Genomic DNA, 22,157 nt, shown 5'->3' with positions numbered 1-22,157 from the left:
GTTGTCTCTTTCAAAGGATTCATCTTGTTCGCTTGGTCTTGGTAGTCACAATGAACTATCGATCTTGGACATTGTCCCTTTTTATATACAGACCAATACAAACATGTCCATACAGCAACGTAAAGTGATTGGGAAGTCGCACTCGCTTCTGGTACACGATTTGATAGACTTTTTCCAAGGGTCTACTGACGACGTGGTGAGAGGGTAAACGTACAATCTTCTTTGGCTGATAGGTGGTCACTTTAAAGTGTTCATCTTCTCCAGACTGCAAGGCTTCTTTCAATACGCCAAAGTTCACCACTCGACTGGTACGATAATTGAGAGTCAATCCTTTCACTTTACACTTCGTGTGCACTTCTCCTTGTTTGTCCCGGTATTCGTAGCCGTAATTTTTAGGACCGCCACTCGCGAAACTTAGAATCTTGTCGTCGGGGTACTCGTCTGTCCAGGCTCCTAAACGGTCTCTTTCAATGTAAGGGTGATGTTGACCTGGGCACTCGATGTAGATGCAACTATCCCTGTCAAAGTACAGGACGCGTTCCCCTAACAGTTCTAAAGCTTCGTACAATTTTAAGCGAGCATGAGCTGTCACGAAAGCCGCAATGATGACATTTCCAAATTCGTCGACTTCTACAAAGTCCAGATCTTCTTCGTAATTAACTAAGATCAAATCCTCGCGAACGACGTTCACGTGTTTCAAGTATTTGGTTTTGTCGTGAATCATCTGGAAGTAGCGGGAAGGTTCTGTCAAATACTCCGTCTTGGGTAAACACGGTCGTTGTGCCATTTTACCTCACAAGCAATTTAACATCACTTTGGCAAACGATCGCCTGCCTTCGTTTTTCTCGATGTGATCTAAAGTGATGCCTTCTTGTGCCCAGTATTTCTCTTTGAATGTATTTTCGTCTTCGGGAGTGTGACACCAGGAAGGATAGCCACTGGCTTCTTGTTTCAGTTTCAAAAAAGCATCCACGTAGTCTGCGAAAATGCCTTTCTGACTTTGGTCACCCTTGTGGTATTCTTGTGTCATGGGAAAGTGACAAATTTCGTACACTTCTAACAGTTGGTATCCCATGTCCAGAGCTCTGAACAATTCCACGCTAACCCACGTCCCCGTCAAGGCACGTTCTTCCTGGGTGTGCTGACAAGGTTGATCTTGGTTACACGTTTCGGCACAAGTACGGCACAAGGGAAACACCAGTCTGCCTTGACAATGGTGAGGTAACACGGGATGGTACAAGGCCGTGGGAGGCAAAACTTTGCACTTCATCAGACCTTCGTGTTGTCGAACTTTTTTCAGGTCGATGTGTTCCGTTAGCAATCGCGGGTGCCCTGCAGGAAAGCGATAATATTTGCACACTTAAGGATACAGCGAACACACGTCCAAGTATTTGATTTCTTCTCCTTTCTCTTCGTCGGCTTGGTACAGCAAACAGGTGGCATTGGTTCTTCCTCCGTACAAACTATCCCTCGGGTTCAGGGGGTCCATGAACTGGTAACCTTCCACGATGCGTTTAAACTCGGGATCGATTTTCAAACGGTGATCGTGTTCGTGTTCCCACATTTCCACTACTTGGTATCCTTCCTGTTCTAACTTCAAGCGTCGCTGACAAGTGTCCTGGTATAAGTCTTCCATGGTTCCATGTAAAAACTGATTTTTAGAGCCACCATCAGGGTAGCAGACGGGACATCCGTGAAATAAGCAACCGTTAAACTCGTACACGAACTTGGGGTTTTCTAAGTCCCAGTCATCGACCGAATGTGTTCCGATGTTCTTTTTGCCCCCTCCGTTGCGGGAATGCTGAATCCATTTGTCTTCCTTGTCGCACAAGTAATGTAACCAGCGTAGGGCTTTGACCGAGTATTGACGTTTGACATAGTTGGTCGTTTGAGGACTGATGACAGCCACGGTGTTTTCAGGCATGAATCGTTGTCGGTAGACTAAAGAACACGCTTTCGCAGTGGTGCAAGCTTCTTTCAAAGGATCGACTCCTCCGTGTTCCATGAACAGTTCTCGAAATTTTCCACAGCAACGCCGTAAAATGTCCATGTCGGAACGACAATATTTTAGCATTTCTTCCTGAAAGTCAAAAGGGTCCGAGGCATGAGCCTGGTACCAAGCGTAGAAAGCTTCTTGTTGTTCGGTACGCATGTTGTTGGGGTCGTAATAGTGAGCCTCAGGCAAATGGGGTAGAACGGCATGTTGATTGGCTTCGGTATTGAAAAAGTGTGGAAAGTACCTTTTAGCCATTTCTGTCATTCCAAACGTTTTAGGCATTCGACTCAAAGGCATGGCCAAGTAACTCATCGAATCTTTAAACTGTACTAGTCCCACTTGCATGAAAATGATTTTGGCTCCGTTCAAAGTGACTTTAGGACGCTCGGTACCATGTTCCGTATAGTATCTGAGAAGAAACTGTCCATCGTATCCGGAGAAATTGTGAGCCATCACCGTGGCATGACGATGCCAATCTCGGTAACGTTCGATGTCCTCTTGGCTCCACGTCTTGTCGATGGGGTCTAAGACCCATCGGGCGAAATCGGCTAGCGTGTTCGGCCCCCGAAAGATTTTTTCACGACCTCCAGGAATCTAGCTGCAGTGAGTGCAATAACTGAAGATAGGTTCTTGAATGCACTTCTCACACGCTGGATGAGCCATGCAGAAACTAGGAATGTGAATGCCAGTCTCTTGCATGCATTCGAAATCGAAAAAGATGAAATTGTCTTTCTTCTTCATGTGACCATAATCTTTCTCTTGTTTGGGTTGGTATTTTTGCATGTAGCATTGATGTTCCAAGTCCACTATTTTTGTGACAAATGTGACATTTTTTCTTTCCTCGACGTACGTGTGCCTTTGCAGTATTGGTACATATGCCTTGTCCACACGTAGGGCACAATCTCAGGAGTTGACAAGCACATTTCTGCTGTGAACCTTGTGTCTTGAGATGTTGTTGGTAACAGGTAGGGCTGACAAACTTGCGCTGACAAGCAGGGCAATGCACTCGTTCTTGTCCTTCGTCCAGACAGGGTTGAGAGGCCAAATATCCATAGCATTTCGATCCACGATGTTTGTGATGCTCTCGATTGTTATAGCCATAGTCACATTTCTCACAATAATAACTGTATCCCAGGAATGAAGTGATACTGGTTATGGTATCAAAATGTTCATCGTGATAATAAAGATGAATGTATTTTCCGTCTTTAAGGTCTCGGCCTCGAAACAACAGAGGTCCGCGCAATTCTTGAGGGTGCACTTTCAAGGTGTAGCGTGGAGCTAGGACATCTTGCAATTTTTGTATCTGAGTAATGCCGCAGGGTGTGTCTTTGTACAGGCCGGCTTGTTGTAACAGGAGTTCAGCTTCATTTCGTTGTTTGGCTCGGTCCGATTTTTGAATGTTCTCCCAGGCTCTTTTCCATTCTGCCGTGTTGTTTTTGTCGCATAGGTTCGTCCCACCACGATAGCCCTGGCTAAACACATCTGGTCATGAGAATCATGAATTTGGACAAGACTTGTTTTGGTGTTGCGAAGGCCGTTCGCCAATAAGGCCATTTTGCGTCCGGTCCCTTGAGGAGGAGAGACGTGGGTCATGGACAGTGTCGCTTTTCCATCGGTGATGTCAAACTGGTCATTGCATTGTTGCACGTGTTGAATCTTGTCCATGACTTTGGAAGGGGTCAATTCTGCAAGGCTGCTAAACTCGATCCAAACATGGGATTTCAAACCGTCGTGTTCTATGGAAAGTCTCAAGCGATCGTATTCTTTGGGTTGACATTGTCGCTTGAGTGTGGTGAGTAAAGAATTCCACATCTCAGTGATGAACCCTTCTGCTTTCTCCAAGGGTACGTCGGCCTTGAAATCTTTAAACTTCACCCTGTAAGTGTAAGTCGTGTTTCTAAATTTTCTAGGGGAGCGCTTTTCCGTCTCTAGAATGTGATAGTACTTTTCAGGGTTAACTGGGGAAGACTCTCTGGGTTTGGATTCTGATTCACTCTTGTCCTCTTCAAAATCACTGACATGATTTTGTGCCAAGACTTCAACCCTGGTACGAGGCGATAGATCACGTTTCTGCCTCTTACTTTCTTCTCCTTTCTTCACGAATGAATTGGATCGTTTCATCTTGACTGCAAAAAGTCAAATGACTAAAGTTTAAACACCATGGGTCACTTTATATCCATGACAGACCAGCGTATATAAAGGGTGTTTGTCTTGTCCTTCCACTATTCATTTCACTCTCAAACCGAGCAGAACGATGGACGAGACTACACAGATCGAACTTTTCATCAGAGCTTTGCGAGGGGTCATCAGACAATTTTCTTCAGACAAGCCGACGGATTACTCACCCTTCTTTCGAGATAAAAGTCAAGATACTTGCTATATCTGTCAGAATAAAGGACATTGGTCTTCAGAGTGTCCAGACCGACAAAAAGAACAGGGGTTAGAAGAGACAAAAGTCAAGATACCTGTTATCATTGTCAAGAAAAAGGGCATTGGTCTCCAGATAGCCCTAAGAAACAACAGGAGCAAGAAGAAGAGGGGAGTTATGGAGAGGAAGAAGAGGATGAAGGCAGACAGGTGAAGAAACAGAAACAGGAGAAGAAAAAAAAAGAAGGGAAGAAAGTGAGGATGAAGAGGAGGAAAAATCTGTGAAAGTTAAGATATTTAAAAAAAGAGAGAATAAAGAGAGAAAAAGAAAAAGTCTATGAACTTTTTAAAGCGCTATGTGGTGTTGTGAATTGAATTGTAAAATTTGTACCAGAATAGACAGTCTATAAAACGTAAGTGTCTTTTGGTTTTGATTTTTCGAATAAGAATCTACACTCACGCACTCAGTCATTCACACGTACTATAGGATAGAAAAGGGGTTTTTGAGTTTTAATTGATGTTGGCTATTGAAATACTATCTTTTTTGAGAGACATGGGTGGCCCTGAAAAGGGCTTTTGGGTATTTGTTGGTTTTAAATAACAAACTTAGGAAACAATCATTTTTAATTGCCTTAAGCCTTTGCCACAGCCAAGGCCTACTTCTGGACTGCGTACTATCGATGATGATGATTTGGTAGAAATTATTAAGGGTGGTATGGTAGGTGTTGTCACAGGGTTGTGTTGTTTAGTTCGGGAAGGTCTTTTTCTCTTCGGTCGTAATAAAAAGGTCTGATACATTTGTTTCAGACTTCTTAACTCCGCTAAAATGTCTAACAGTATCGTAGCCGTTTGACTTTCACCCTCTTGTTTCTTTGCTGCTTCTTCTTGTTGTTTCTTTCTTACCTCTTCTTCTTGCTGTTGTAGGAGAAAAGCTTGTTCTGCTTTCTTTTGCTGTTGTATAAATTTCTCCAATTCTTCTTTCTGTCTCTGTTTAAAATTCTCCACGTGTTGTAAAGAAGGAGGAGGTGGCGAAGGTACTGGTTCCGAAACAAATTCTTGCGAAAGAAAATCCACAAAATCCCAATTCACCTCTTCTGGAAGTAAGTCCTGGTTCACTTGGGTAGTCTCCACGGTCGGTGCACCCCAATTCATTGTCTTCTGAGTTTGTACCATGTTTATACTAACTGTGTCGTATCGATTGACTGCGCACAAAAGCTAGTGCCTCTATATAGCGAATGTGACGTCACGGACTGCTCTTTTCCGATTGGACAAATGGTGATTGAATTTTGTAACGCGTATTTGGATTGGTCAATGAACTCAATCCATTTCGATCCTCCCTTTCCATATAAATAATCGCAGTTCGCTGCATTCCTTCACCTGCTCTCGTCACCAAGATGTGGAGCGACGTGGAATCCTCTACTCTCGTCTCTTCAATGATGTTTAGAACGGAATTACCCATGTACGTCCGATCCTCATGGACTATTGTCAAGATGACGGATACCTGTGTGTGGAAAAGAAGAATCTACGTAGAAAGACAAGGTTGTTTAAAGAGGGTTTTGATTTACGGTCCAGAAGTGAGACAGAGTTTAAGGAAAAAAGGAGACCTATGCGGTGCCCTCTATGTTAACAGTATGGTATGTTAACATAAAACCCAAAGACCCTTTTCAGGGCCAATCCTTTATCTCGAAAAGACATTCACTTTCATGCCTCAATTTCTTTTTTTCTTTTTTTTAAATATATATTATCTGTGTTCTCTCCCTCTCCCCTGTTCCATTTCCATTGTCCCTCTATAGTCCCATCCATGTTCAAATTCCCCATGTTAAATTCCCATTGTCCCTAGACAGGCCCAATCCACCATGTTAAATTCCCATTGTCCCTAGGGTGCCCCAAAAATTTTCCCATGTTAAAATTTCCATAGTCCCCAAGGTACAATCCACCTATTTTAACATTAAAGTCCCCTTGTCCCTAGGGTGCCCCGATTCACTACTGTCGTTCTAGAACGGATTACATATGTTCAATCTTTCTGCGCAGCAAGACTGATGATAAGTGATTACTAAAAGATGAATATGTGATCGTGATGTTCCATGTAGACAAAATAGATAAATGGTCAGTTAATGATTTATATGTACTAAGGCAAACATATTTTGTTTCTGTTTGATGACTCCGAGAGTCTTAACTTGAATAAGAAGGCGACTAGAATACTTAGACTTTTTGAAAATGCTAGTCTGTGTGATCTCGCAAAGTACTCCTCTTTAATCAAAGGATTCAGAGAAAATGCACTTTTCAGTTAGCCTTCTCTAGCGAAATACGAAAACTGCTATGTAAACATTGCTTGAAAACGACCATGTAAATCTGGACCAAATGAAAGGAGATATTGTGTATTCTTTAAAATACAACAAAAAAAAGCAAACTATTAATGAAGCTTGAGTTTCCTTCCCAATACAAGACATAGTAGTGTCCGTACGGTAATATATTGACATTGTAGAGCAAAATACGCATGCCCTTCACACGCTTATATTTGGTTGCCATGATACACATCTCATGTTTTTACGTTCTTAGAAAATTCTTTGTACATATCGAATTCTGAGTTTTTTTAATCTGTTTCTTGCAAACTTTCTTTACAATCTTGTATGTTTGAATGAAATAGTGTTGACATTAACCCATAAAATCTCCAATATGCATGACTAAATCCTACAAAAAGTCAAGTATTTGGTTCATTTTCTCAAGCAAAACAAACACGTTGTCTTTTGCATTTGTAACTGGTGTAGACACATTATATTTTCTATCTATTGGTTCGCTCCAAATGTTTTGTCTTTACACCGATACATAATGACTCTGTAAGACGCCCGAGTTGTTTCATTCGATGATCGCATTTGTTTTTGACTGTTTGTAAATATAATTCACATATCAACCATTTATATAGCTCTAACACAATAAAACAATGTAAATTCGCTTCATTATTTGTATCTTCATGTTTCAAAAGATTGACAAGCACCAAGTCATAATCAAAACTTTTTCTGCTCGTGAAATCTGTGTCTTTAAAAGCTTAAGAAAGTTTTGGCTATTTAATATGTAGTTGTATTGTTTCCTGTTAATTTAATTTTCGATCTGTGTATATAATAAAGCTGTATTCAATAGTTTATCAAGTCTTTATTAGACTACTTCTGACACTAGTATTAAGGTTTCTCTCTACAGTTTCGCATTCATTTTCTCTAGGGTTTGATTTTTAAAGGAAACCAATTTTCCCAGATTTCCCTCACTGGTTATCTTGGCCGTTTAAAACAAAATTGTATATCTTACGTATTGTTAAGACAACATTAAATTCCTTTTATTCTGGTGTATGAATGATGGGCGTAATTTGGGTTATAGGTTATACAGCTTGGGCTCAAAAAGGTATAGCAGAAAGAAAATCATCTGCATTGTCGTTATTTTTCTTATGTTTTTTTATAGATGAATCAAAAGAAGCATTTTTGCTATAGTTTTACTTTACTGAATTGTACAGGTGTCAAGTTATATTTACTTTACTTCTTTGTTCTAAGCCTTCTAACTTACCCATGCACAGCAACGCCCGCAAATATTTTGTTTGGGCGGGAGGGGGCAAACATGTAGTGGTCAGCTATTACATTTTACGGATGTGGGCCAAAACATGTTTAGAGGGGACTGTGTGCGAGCCCCAATAATAAAGGTCAGTGCACACACATACACGTAATCCTATAACAAAGCTTAATGAATAAACAAGATCAAAATAGGGTTAATTAAATTATTTCATTAGCTACTGTCAATTGTACCGTTGTACTGAGAAAATCATACGTGAGGAAATGAAAAGGGAAAATAAACTGCATACATGTTTATATTTGATTTTGAGAATCAAATCGACAATTTTACACTTGACATAGGATTTGAATTTTACAGGAAAAAAAATCATTTTCATGGCTTTCCTCACTGGTTATTTTAGTTATTTAAACGGACTTTGTATATATTATGCGTTATTAAAAATAACATTATACTCCTTTTATATTTGTATATGAATGATGTTTGTAACTTGCTTTCTGTAGTTGACCACTTGGCCTAACTTCAATTATGCACTTCGCAAAATACTGCTAACTCCATTTTTTCTGTTTCACTTGCTGGAGTTCAAAGATATTTTTCAGAAGAAAAAATAACCTATGATTTTTTCATTTATTTTATGACTCATTTATTGCACTTTCAGTCGCTAACAAGGTCTACTCTGACAAAATTATATTTTTTTATTTTAAGGATTACACAAGGAATCGGTCATTTTGATATCCGTCTGCTTTAGACATTTCAGTCGCTGTGCATGAGATCAGCATAAAGGTATGCCAACATTCTAACAACTCTATGTTGCCAGTGAAAGCAAATTCACCTTATACCAGTCCCTCACTCAGAATTACATTGTAACTGTAGAGCCGTACCGATGTGCTGTGAACGGTTTAAGCCTCGCGTGCTGATCAGTAGAGACAGCTCTGTGTAATTCAAAAAACTGCTGTGTATCTCATATTTGTTCCTTTATTTTCCGATCCTAGAGGATATCCCTCTAAATGATCGGCGAGATGTGATTGAATTCTCTGTGTGTGTGTGTGTGTGTGTGATTTTAATTTAGCGTTAAAACATTTCAGTCATATCGCTACGATGTCTGAAGTGTGGCAGTTTATAGAGTTGTCTAGCACTGTAGCATTATTGCGCAGACATGTTGCATGATGTTCCAGGCAGTCACATTATCCTGACACCAGGCCGACCAGTCCTAACACTAACCTCTTAATGCTGAACGCCTAGCGAGGCAGCTGTAAGTACCATTTTCATAAGTCTTTGGTATGACTCAGCCTAGATTTAACCCGCGACCTCCCGAATCTGAGGAGCACTCTCCAACCACTAAGCCACCGGAGCGGTAAATTTCACTTCTAATACAAAACTAGTATAATGTTTTCATGTATTTCAAACAAAAGTTTGCATATAATGGTTTTGTCTCAACAGTTCGCCTTCATTTGCATCAACATTACCATCATCATATTCATAAAAGTCGTAGTTGGCTTAGCAAATAGATGCGGTATGATGGGATTTCTGGCACGGGTAGATATCCGTTCTCAGAAAATACAGGTTACCTGCTTTGAAACGTTTCAGTGCCTCAATGAACTAGTCATTGTGTAAATTCGGTACCATCAACTCTCGAGATTAGCCCATGAAGGGAATCTATCTGCAGATCTAATCATTCTGGTAACAGTTATCAAGCTAGATTAATAGCATTATAGAATTCACTGTATATTAAGCATACAACACAATATTTTATGTGGCATATACTTACTGTTCGTACTTCAGTGCGAAATATTTGTTTTATTTTATTTTTTGTATTTTAGTGTTGTAAAATCTATAAACGTTAGCAAACCCATTTATTGTTATTAATTTTATTACAATATGATAGGTGAAATGGTATATAGTAGTTAAGAGGTTTTTGTATGATGAAAAATAGAAATTTTTCATGTACTGCACATAAACACTAAGTCATAATAAATCTATGCTAATGGAAATTATATTTGGTATTTGATAGATTTTAAAAAAGCAACGACAATAATATATCATTTATTGTACATGGTCACGTTCTATGCACATTCACATTATATATATATATATATATATATATATATATATATATATATATATATATATATATATATATATATATAAACTGCTTGCTCAGTTATGTCATTATATTTTTCACACAAGCATCATTTCTCAATTTTCTGCTAGGTCTCGCGTGATTTACAATGCATACAAAGTGTTGAGATGTTTATGGATTTTCTGTTGAGCAATATTTCATTGTTTGTTTACACTTCCATTCAGTAATCAATGGACTCAAGTTATTTATGCTTCACAAAAATATGAGTAGTCCAGAAATGTTATCATAACCCTTATATGAGATTTTTAAAATCAAAATTTTAAAAATTGAAATTGGTCATCGCTCTGATCCAGCTACAAAACTATGGTTATATGACGTTGGGCTCATTTTATTATTTTATTCAATATAGGAGTGGTCCGAAAAGTATTATCGTGTAAAACTTTGAACTAGTTCATTTCTCTCTTTCTTTCTCTCTCTCTCTCTCTCTCTCTCTCTCTCTCTCTCTTATTTTTACGAAGTCATGTTTCGATATATTTGTCTGGAAAAAGTTTTATTTACATTGGTTGCATATTAGTGATTTAAATAGATTATATTATTATGCAAAGCTTAAACATACCAATATTTTTTCAAACCAGAAATTCCGATCGTCAAAGAAAGGTATACATTACTTGCACCGCGATAAGTAATAACGGTAGGGAAGAAACTGAATAAAATGCTTGCTTTAAAGACACACACTGAACTATTTTTATTGCATGAATTAAACACGAAAAGGAGAATATGGAATCAGCACATCGGTTTGGAGTTATGTTACTCGCTTATGTTGGAACCGATTCAATTGATGATCAAATTAAATCTATATTTAATTCTCTGTCAAGTTAGCTTCTTATTAGAGACGTATGCATTAATCCGTCACGCTCTCTGCATAGCAAGACTTGAATCCAATCGATCTAATTCAGCACGGTTTGCATTACTGCATTCTAATAAAATGAGTCGGCTGTAACACGTACAAAGGTTACATTATTCCATTCTGATGAAATGAGTCGCTTGTAACACATGCAAAGGATGCATTATTGATGTTACGACCCACTCTTAATATAAGTAACGGAAAGAAGTGGCACTTACCATTTAAGTAAAGGAAAGCATTTTATTTCTCTACAATAGAAACACAATATGTATATGTGTGTGTGTGTGTATGTACGAATATATATATATATATATATATATATATATATATATATATATATATATATATATATATATATGATCCGTTATTACATATTTCATTACATTTTTTACGCAAGCATCATATGTCAATTTTCTGTTAGGTCTCGCGTGACCTACAATGCATACAAAGTGTTGAGATGTTTATGGATTTTCTGTTGGGCAGTATTTCATTGTTTGTTTACACTTACATTCAGTGTTCAATGGACTCAACTTATTTATGCTTCACAAAAATATGAGTGGTCCAGAAATGTTATGATAGCCCTATATGAGATTTTCAAAATCAAAATTTAAAACATTGAAATTGGTCAAACACTGACTTATCGCTCTGATCCAGCTTCAAAACTATGTTTATACGATGTTGGGGTCATCTTATTATTTTGTTAAATATAGGAGTGGTCCGAAAATTATTATCGTGTAAAACTTTGAAATAGTTCCTATCTCTCTCTCTCTCTCTCTCTCTCTCTCTCTGAGGATCCACATGCAACTTATTTTTACAAAGTTATGTTTGGATGTATTTTTCTGGGAAAAGCTTTATTCACATTGGTGACATATTAGTGATTTAAGTAAATTATATTATTATGCAAGGTGTGAACATACTAATGTCGTTTCAACCCATACATTGCGATCGTCAGAGAAAGTTATACATTACTTGTGCCGAGATATGTAATAACGGTAGGAAAGAAACTGAATGAAACACTTGCTTTAAAGACAGAAAGTGAAATATTTTTATCGCATGAATTAAACATGAAAAGGAGAATATGCAATCAGCACATCGGTTTGGAGTTATGTTACTGGCGTATGTTGGAACCGATTCAATTGATGATCAAATTAAATCTATATTTAATTCTCTGTCGAGTTAGCTTCTTATTAGAGACGTATGCATTAAATCGTCACGTTCTCTGCATAGCAAGACTTGAATCTAATTGATCTTATTCAGCACGGTTTGCATTATTACATTCTAATGAAATAAGTCGGCTGTAACACGTATGAACGTTACATTATTCCGTTCCGATGAAATTAATTGGTTTTAACACATGCAAAGGTTACATTATTCTATCCTGATGAAATGAGTCGGTTGTAACACGTGCAAAGGATGCATTATTGATGTTACGTCCCACTCTTAATATAAGTAACGGAAAGAAGTGGCACTTACCATTTAAGTAAAGGAAAGCATTTTATTTCTCTACAATAGAAAGTGAAAATTCAAGAGACACAGTATTGTGAAGTAAATATCAAATAATCCTTAATGTCTTATCACATGTCAAATAAACATAGAATGTTCTGAATGAATTCCTATGGTCGTGATTGTCCTGCTGTACCACAATGATGCGATCCACAAAGTTTTAATATGTTCACAATAATTTTAAAATAATGTCTTAATCCAAACTTAATATGTCTTAATCCAAACTTAATATGTCTTAATCCAAACGTAATATGCACTTAGTAATTGAAATGAATAATTTCAAACTAAACAATTCCTCTTGAATAATATCATAGGACAAAATGAAACAAATGTATTCCAGAGACTGATCTAAGTTATGAGTTATTTGCTAAGACCTTGTTTATGTATATTTTCACTTGACCTACATGTGAGCCATTCTAGTGGAAACTTTTAACCAAATTCTAAACATCTGAGACATTCATAGATGCTGCAACCGACCGGTTGACGTTAAAGTAACAACGTTTTACTGTAAATGTCGTACACTGATTACGCTGAGAGTTAGAAGACCATGACCTTAAAAATGATATTCTTGAACCTGAACTTACTGACCTTGAATAGGGATAAAATTCCTATCAGTAAGGACTGTGCCAAAGACTTTTTGAAGTTAAAATTTTCAACTTTCAACAGATACTTTTCCATAGTTTCGCCACTTATGCAATATTCAGGCAAGAAAGATATACTATTTCGCCTAAATATCAGAAAGAAAGATGTTTACTACGTTTACTTCGATGCTACAGAAAATTCCTGAGGGGATTCCGGGAATATGTCACTTCCGTAAAGCTGTTAGTACACGATATTGTGAATGGATCGTTATGCTTAACTTTCCACAGACTGAATGCAGCCACAATAACAAAATAACGAACGTGTCTACCGCATTTATTGCGCTTTATTGTACTATCCTGCAACATTACAAACCTTGTAATTTTTTACTACAAATAAAGAATTTTTACTGCTTGCATCCTACATATTTGGCGAACATTTTTCCTTTCCTGCACTAAAAACGCTGTAGAGAAAATGTTTTTTCAAACTCAGTCTAAATGTATTATGATGTAGTTGTCAGAATGTACGGTTTTCTCTAGGCAACCACCAAATTTACATCGTTGTGTTCTCCTAATCGAACCAATATTGTAACCCATTGGGAGGGGTAAGATGCAATTTCTTTTAATACTTATTTCCTGTAATGTACTGTAGCCTATTGCAGTGATAATACAATGTCATTAGCGCAACGTTACCCGCAGAGTTTGCTGATTTGCTGCGAATGTTGTACATATTATGGTAATGACCATTTCATCGGTCATCCAAGCGACTAATCACTTTGTTTCAGCCATTTGTGTCAAACGTATTGATATTTGAGACCTGAAACTTCGGGCGCAAGGGACATCTTTATACACAGATTTTGATCTCGCGTCAACCTGCCTAATATCATTTTTTAAAACAAAAATCAAGACAATAATAAAATAAAATATACCAGTTAAGTAAAAAGTGTTCATGTTTTAGGAGACAGTTATAAGAAAAAGCAAGTTAATGGAAACCCAGCAAATAAAGCACCTAGGCTCTAAGCTCTTTCATTCATGGTTTATGTCCTAATGTAGCTTTAGACACAAAGTCACGCTCATGGTGTAAATACAAACCCTTACCCCAGGTAATAATGTTGAATAACACTGTATACTAAACAGTGTGTTGTTGTTCAAAATTGTTTCTGTTCAGGCTGTTTTCGAGAAATTCCGCTTACCTTGATCCCATGCGTCAACTATATGGGTGTTTAGCTCTATTCCTAGACAACTTCTAGTATTACATTGTGAAGGCACTATATGATGTGCGCATGCCTCACATTTATTGCTATAACAGCGCAAGCCCAAAATATCTAATTCACAAATATAAACATATCTTTAATTGTTAAACCATAATATCTGAAATGTCACATAGCAGCCTTAAGTGTCCGCTGACAAATTGAGGCAGTGTGTGACAATTTGTTATTGCAACTAGTCCCGTAGGTTTTGATTCATTGCCATGAAATTCAGGTCAATGTTAAGTAAATCAGCTGAAGATCCGCATATCAACAAATCAGTTTGTTCACTCAGTTTTTGTTAGAGCTTTGGCTTCTAAAACAGTCTGATCAGTGTAACTGGTCCCTTATTTTGTCTTGATTTTTGTGTTTTGGAGGTATGTTATGAATAAATTATTATTAAGACAATGTTAGTAACATAACGAAACAAAACTAATAAGGTTTGTAAACATTTAAAATAATTTAATTATATAAGTCCTAACATGAAAATTTAAGGGAAATTTACAGCATTATGAATTTAATCAAAAATAATCCTAAACGTTATATCACAAATCCAAAAGGAAAGAGTTATCCAAATAATCAAGAAAGAAAGGAAAAATTAGGGTATAAATTATGAATTTATTTTCAGTCAATGAACCTTTCATCCATCGACTTTGGTGCAGTAGCCATCATATATTTAATAATAATTGCATCGGTAGTTAATGTTAAGAATACGTTTAATTAGTATTATGTAATAGTTGTATGCTTCTCTTGACCGCATATATCACTCTTTTTCTCTCTCTCACAGTTATAATTGCTACATAAGTGTGTCTTTTGTATCTCAGTTAAGTCAGGAGAAGGTCGACTCTTTGTTGGCTGAAATTGTTACCTGATTTTTTTTAACCTTTCCTCTGAAAACGATGATTAAATAAAATAGTATACACGTACATTTTCACAATTTATTTTATTTTCTTTAATTTTATTTTGAAATTGAAGATTCCACATAGTAGCTTCAATTATTACACATATCGGCTTATTATATATTCTTATCACAATATGTGGAATGAAAATTCCCTAAACAAACTTCCCAACATCAGATATATGACTAGGCGATGGCTCATCTTTCATAGGAGAAATAACAGGACAAGTGAAATTGTGCCTATCACGTATGCAACACATACCGAACTCATGTATGAATCCTGAAAGGTTTAGCACGACGAGCGTGCATACCAAGCCAGTCTCTATTGGCAGTGGAATACTCTCTTCTCGAGTGTATTTAATTCTGACACGAGAAAGACTAGATTTTATATATTTATTTATTTATTTTTATTTTTGCAATATGTATGCATCTGATTTTAACATCTTTATATTTACAGATTTTTAATACTTTCATATGTAACAGATATTTACCTTTTACATAGTTTAAATCTACACTTTTGTATAACATTAGCATCTTAATCTTTAAATGATTTTTCAAATCCTCATCCTTTTGTAGTTTTCAGATCCCCATCCTTTTGTAGTTTTCATATCCCCAATTGTCTTAGCCTATGTCGGAAATATGCAAATGTGAAGAGTCCTTTTAGCCAACATTTCTGTCATATTCAACTTCTGGATAGGTAGTTAATTTCAAACAGAAACATGCCGAAAAGCAACATGCCTGCAGACGCTTCATTTTCATGTATTATTAACCTCATATTGCTGTAGTGACTTGCACAGCAAATTCAAGAAAATCCATTTAAATGTAGTTAAGATGAACATACCCAAATCACCCAAAACTTAAAATCAGCGTCAAATGAGTAAATGGTACAAACGCTTAGAATAACCCTCTCAATGTCTACAACTTCTATGTTTGAAGAGGGCACCAAAACAACTTATAACTATAAACCTGCCCACTATATGATAAGTTTTGGAGCTATATCATATCCTTAAACCCTATGTATGGGTATTGGGAGGGGATTTCAACTGTTTCCAGGTTATGACAAAGGGCAAATATACCCATAGGGACCTACCTTGGGGCAAGACCAGAGAGTGTAACTCAAACGTCCAATGCATGTATTACAGCACTGGCCTTGAAGATACCACAAACCAACTTCAGAATTCAACCTACAAAATTTAAATATTTTGATATTGAAATAGTAACTATTCCTAGAAAATGTTCCCATACAAAGCCTGCAATTTCTAATACCACTACGTCTCTCTAAAGACAACCCAAGGTTTTATCCAAAAATATTATTTTGTGTCTTTAACAGTGAAAAAGATACATTGCATTACTAAGGAAGGAACAGACAGACAGACAGAGATGAAGTTCTAATGCCCACTTTTTAACAGTTCCATGGGATAGTAGTCATTTCATTTTTACTTATTTAAACATTATGTCTGTCAGTGATAATTATGAAAGGGTTTCAAATACTATCGACATTTTGAGAAACATCTTGGTTTACAAAGTAAAATTACATGAAACAGCTTTTTATGACACGAGAAACAAGCAAATTTGCATATCTCGTAACTGAATGTCATAACTATTACACAAATCATACTGAAAAGAGTTTTAATAATTTTAAATACTAATTAGACTGTCATTACAGCTATAAATAAGAGAAGCCCTTGCTGATTTTTTTATCGAACCTGATAATATGATATTTAAATAATTCTTGATATATACATTTTCTATTCATTTGCATGACTAGAAGAATGTTCGTGAGGTACATACAACAATGAATAGGGAAAAATATACTGCAAATAACAAACTATTTACATTGCAGCTGATTATTAGTATTATTACCTCAGATTTCATAATTAGAAAAACAAAGCTTTTACAATTTGTGGGTTTTGTTAGTAGCTGTCATTAGGTGATTTCATGGTATTAGTGACTGCCGAGATATTTAGATTACTAGATAATAGTAGTCAACTAAAGTTGACAACAATAAACTTTGATTTCTTACCTTCATTTGATAATTTAATTGATACTGAAATTAGTATTTATATTTCTGGACAGCTACACTGTTTTACATGCAAACATTCAAACAAACCATCATTTTGATCTTTTGAAGAACAGCAACTAAACCCTTCGTTGAATACTCTGCAGGTAAATTATAGATCTTATCTAGTTACAGTATACATATAATCCATCAACATCACTGTTAAACTTCTCTCAAAGTAAGTTAAGATCAAATTAAGTCCAAGCGGACAAAAGGGTTGTGGGTTCTAATGTATGAGAGGTACTGTACTGCCAGCCATGTTCGCTTGAATACTTCTGTTAAACTTTGGATTTAAAATTCTTTTTTGCGGTGTGATACGCAGAAACCTGAGAAGAGAACATAAGCAAACACAAGTTTATGTACGTTCACACCTTGTTTAATGTGTATGCAGCACATGCAATTAGCAAAGACAAAATGTCGAGTAAAGCGACATAACTGAAGTTTGATAGTCACCTGTTTGAATTATAAAATATTAATAGCATTAGAAAGACCCAACAATTATGTAGATAGCATGCACTGCGGTCATGGTCACAAGTACAGATCAAAAGAATATAAACGCTTTCAATCTCTACGATTATTTCCAATAACGACAGCATTTTCCGTTACATCGAATGCATATCCATTCTTCCATCACTAACTTATGTAACACTATGATTTAAAGTTGCTGTAAACATCGGATTGAAATCATGCTCTAATCGAGCATTTGTCATTAATGGTTTCTAGATGAGCTTCTTTTCAATTCTTCAACTTTCTTCATGTGAATTTCCATCTTCTGGAAGTACTGATGCAATTTCTGGTATTTTTTCTTTCTTTGTATCCTTCATGAAACTGTTACCATCTGTACAGACGGTTTTTCATAAAACACATTTCTTGTACTGGGATGTGGGTCATTGTCTCGATTATGTTTACATGGAATTATAAGGTTCTAAGCTGTTCGAATACGTATTCATTATTCTTGTTCTATCTTTATTGAAATTTAAAAGTTAGACTTTGATTGTCTAAGTGTACTCAAATATTTGACAGTACTTTATGGTCCAGAAAATTGTGTTTTGAAAGGACTAAAATTCCATAAAAGTTTCTTCAATTTTGTATTTTTCATATTTTCAGAGTTTTAGTGACTTAACATTTTGCAGAGTTTCCGCATCTTCGTTTTTACTTAGTTCTAACATCATCTGTTATATTTCATTATGTTTTATCACATTTGTACGTCAGTGTTTATTTGAAAGGGCTCATCTTCCCATCTTTTTATTATTTTTGCAATTTTTTGTCATTACATTGTTGGAACTTACCTTCGTAAGTGACATCATCTATCCTGCATTGTGCTGACGTACCACGAAAACCGTAGTCATAGGTACACACATATTGCATATATTTTTTACTTGCTGCAGTTTGTGCTATTCTGTAAAACTAAAGAAATATAGATTGGCATATGCATTTATACTTGGTTTCTTAGCTGATAAATCAATGTGTAAACATTTAGTCATTCGCTTTTGCTGCAATTTAGCAAATAGATCATGGAAATACCGTGTTTGTTATAAAATCACCCAGTCGTTAAATTCCGCTTATAGAGTGCATGTTAGACCATAGCAAGGGGAACAAACTGGATACTACAAAATCAGAAACACTTTAGTAATAATAACTGGAGACATCCCGGGAGAATATTTCAATTTTTCTTTTGTCTGTTTTCTCTACAATCAACACAATGTCCGCATACGAGAAAAGAAAAATGTAGGGTTTGCATGACAACCTACTATCTATCAATGCTTTTAATTTTCCATCAAACAACATTGCCCCTACTATCCACCAAATTTTCGAAGAAAATTCATGGGCTACTATGCTCTCTCCCACAAATTAAAAGAAAATAATACTTGGCCACCATGAACCTATTAACCACAAAATAATTTTAATCAATATACTATCCTGGATATAAATGGTAAAACTACAAGGGAAATATCGAAACAAACCAGCTTCCAGAGCAAACGTTTACAAAAAGACTACCGCCAAAAGTTCCAGAGATATTAAAAATGCAAACATTTAAAGAAATAAAACAATTGAAGCCAACAATTTTAATCATGACAGTTGACAGACATCATTATCTTTCAAATAAACTAACCACGCTTGTGTCAAGCTGTTATCAACTTCATTATTAAAATGAATTCGAATGTTCAACAAGATAAACAGAAAAACTATAAAAGTGTTGTTTACTCATGAAAGCTCATTAAAGGGACTAATCTAAACAATTTCAGTATAAAACAATTACAAGCATATTGTCTGGAGAAAAAACAAAATATCTATTAGCTGTGCAATGGGTGTATATAAAAATAAGTTTTCCAAATTAATGTGTTTCACCAGCTGCAGCATTAAATTGTGTTTCCTTTAAATAGTGCAACATCAGTATTAATAAATGGGAAGATATTGTAAATAATTGAGCATTTACATTAAGTTATCGTCTGTTTCAGTAATCTTATACAAATGGTGTCTGTGTGAAAGAAAAAGGCGAGATAAAGATTTGGAGGAATTGCAGAAGATAGAAATAATGAGTTAGAAAACGAAGCAAGTCCTAAATAAATAATTGAGAGAACAGGGTCACGTTACTCATATGTGTAATAATTTTAATTATGCTTTACTCGCCCTGTCTTGTGTTAGAGAGTATTAGGCAATGCAAAGGTAAAGATTTTTTTTAGACTTTTGAGAAGTAGATAACGTACAATAAACGTATTTATTGTCATATAAACAGCTTCTAGCATTTATTTCGGTTACATATATCCTCAAAATGAACAACTAATAAATAGCAATAATAAACAAGCATCGTAACATAAGAAAAACATATAATTCATCACAGACAATGAAAAACTCTACGTGATGGTAACATTTGAATCCCACATGGCACGCTATTACACACATTTCATTTGGATAAAACCGGAACAAATGCTTTAATAATAATGTTCAAAGTTTTGTGGTTAGCAGACCACATGTTACCAGACTGTATAGCCAGCCATATAGACCACATTGTATGTTACAGTCTTACGCACAGAGTACGTCACCGAATTTCTTTAGAAAACCAATAATATCTAGATGCTCGTCGTATCATGTTGTTCTCCCTCAAAATTTCAGATTTACGATTACAATGGAGAAATCACCTGAAGTAATAGAAGGATCCAATAACGATTATGACTTGGACTATATTAGCCTACAAGACGAAACAATTACTTACGGTGTAATGGCTACTTCTTTGAATGAAAAGTACAGGAATGTAGCTGCGTTTTTTTTCCCAGACTAAATCACAAGAGACAGTATTATTGCTGTAGCAGCAGATGCAACTATGACAAATATTTTGCTTGATTCAACAAGCATGACATTGGAAGAAGTTCAATAATGTACAACAAAGTCTTAGAAACCGATCGGTAATTGAGAGCTACAAAGCAGAACGATTTCTGTAGAAAGGTTACTGAATTCGATTTATTCACTGGTGTATCAGATACAGCAAAAAGAATCAAGATCAAAAACACACCGATCTTACTAATGTTTGTGTCGATAATTTTTACACTAATTCCCATGACATAAGACTTGTTTTAACCAGAGAACGTAATAAAAGCTTTCATGGAATAGGCCATATATTAACTAATGATCAGCCAGGATTACACATACATATAAACAGAAGAGAAACTGTATATGCACATCAAATTTATATTTATTTTGTGCCTATTGCAAAGCTGAATATTCAGAACAATCAAATGAGCTCTACATCGTTTCAGGAGTTAACATGTTTACTTCAACGAGCGTCATAAAGGTACTGTTACCTAAGACAAAGCTTGAACTAGATTTGATGATACCAGCATATATAAATATATTTTTATCTTCTTCGTTGGATCAAAATGTATATACCACAAAATCTACATCAGAAAATGAACTTTCGGATAAGACAATATAATTATAAATAATCATAGGGATAAGTTACATTAATGGTAATAAGTAGATAATATTGTTTACTAAAGATCTAATTCTTTGTCTCCGAGAGACGATTGATCACATTTAGAATATCCAAAAAGTAGCAAGCCAAACAAAATAATTTATCATTTCGTGGTAAACATAATAGAGTATATGTATGGGTTTTGGTACCAAAGGATTATTCTGTTATTACAAACATGAAAAGTCTGTGGCATTTGTGTTACAAAAACACAATGCAATTGCTGAGGTAATGAAGGTCAAAATAGTCTCAGGAGAACACAAGAAATGAACTTCAAATGAGGGTTGAATATCCTTTTCAGAACAAGAAAGCAGATTATGGTGGGACATACCTATATATTACAATCACTCTTCATTATATCAGCTTAGGTCTTGTTGCTGTTGTTGTTGTTGGGTTTAACGCCATTTTTCAGCACACGATAGGCTATGCATGGCGGCCAGTATTAATGGTGGAGGAAGAACCCGTAAAAACTCTAGAAAGAACCACCGACCCACGAAAAACTACTGGCAAGCTTTCTCACATACCCACATTAGCCGAATCTAAGACTCAAACCCACGCAGACAGAGGTGAAATGGCAATGATCCGTAACGGAGACCACTCGGCCACTCGGAGCCCCTCAACTTAGTTCAACCTTCTTTATCGCAATATTATATACTTTATCGCAATATTATATAAGTCCTACTGATATTCTCTCATTAGATTCATTCTTTTGGTGATTTATAGTCTGAATAATACATTGGTTGTTGCCTTTCCCCCAGATTAGCAAACACCCGTGCATACTTTATTTTAATCTTTAATCAGAATTACTAACTATTTGACTAGAAAACATGTATAGATACACCATACAGAAGCATCATTCGATTCATGTTTAAAAAGTCCAAGCATCATTCGAATCATGTTTAAAAAGTCCAAGTATCATTCGATTCATGTTTAAAAAGTCAAAGCATCATTCGATTCATGTTTAAAAAGTCAAAGCATCTTTAAATTTGTTTGAGGAAAAACATAA

Source organism: Sinohyriopsis cumingii, chromosome 1 (assembly GCF_028554795.1).
Source record: "Sinohyriopsis cumingii isolate HCF-2022 chromosome 1, ASM2855479v2, whole genome shotgun sequence".
Classification (NCBI taxonomy): Eukaryota; Metazoa; Mollusca; class Bivalvia; order Unionida; family Unionidae; genus Sinohyriopsis; species Sinohyriopsis cumingii.
The sequence above is the reverse complement of the archived record's forward strand: the minus strand, read 5'-3'. Positions refer to the sequence as shown.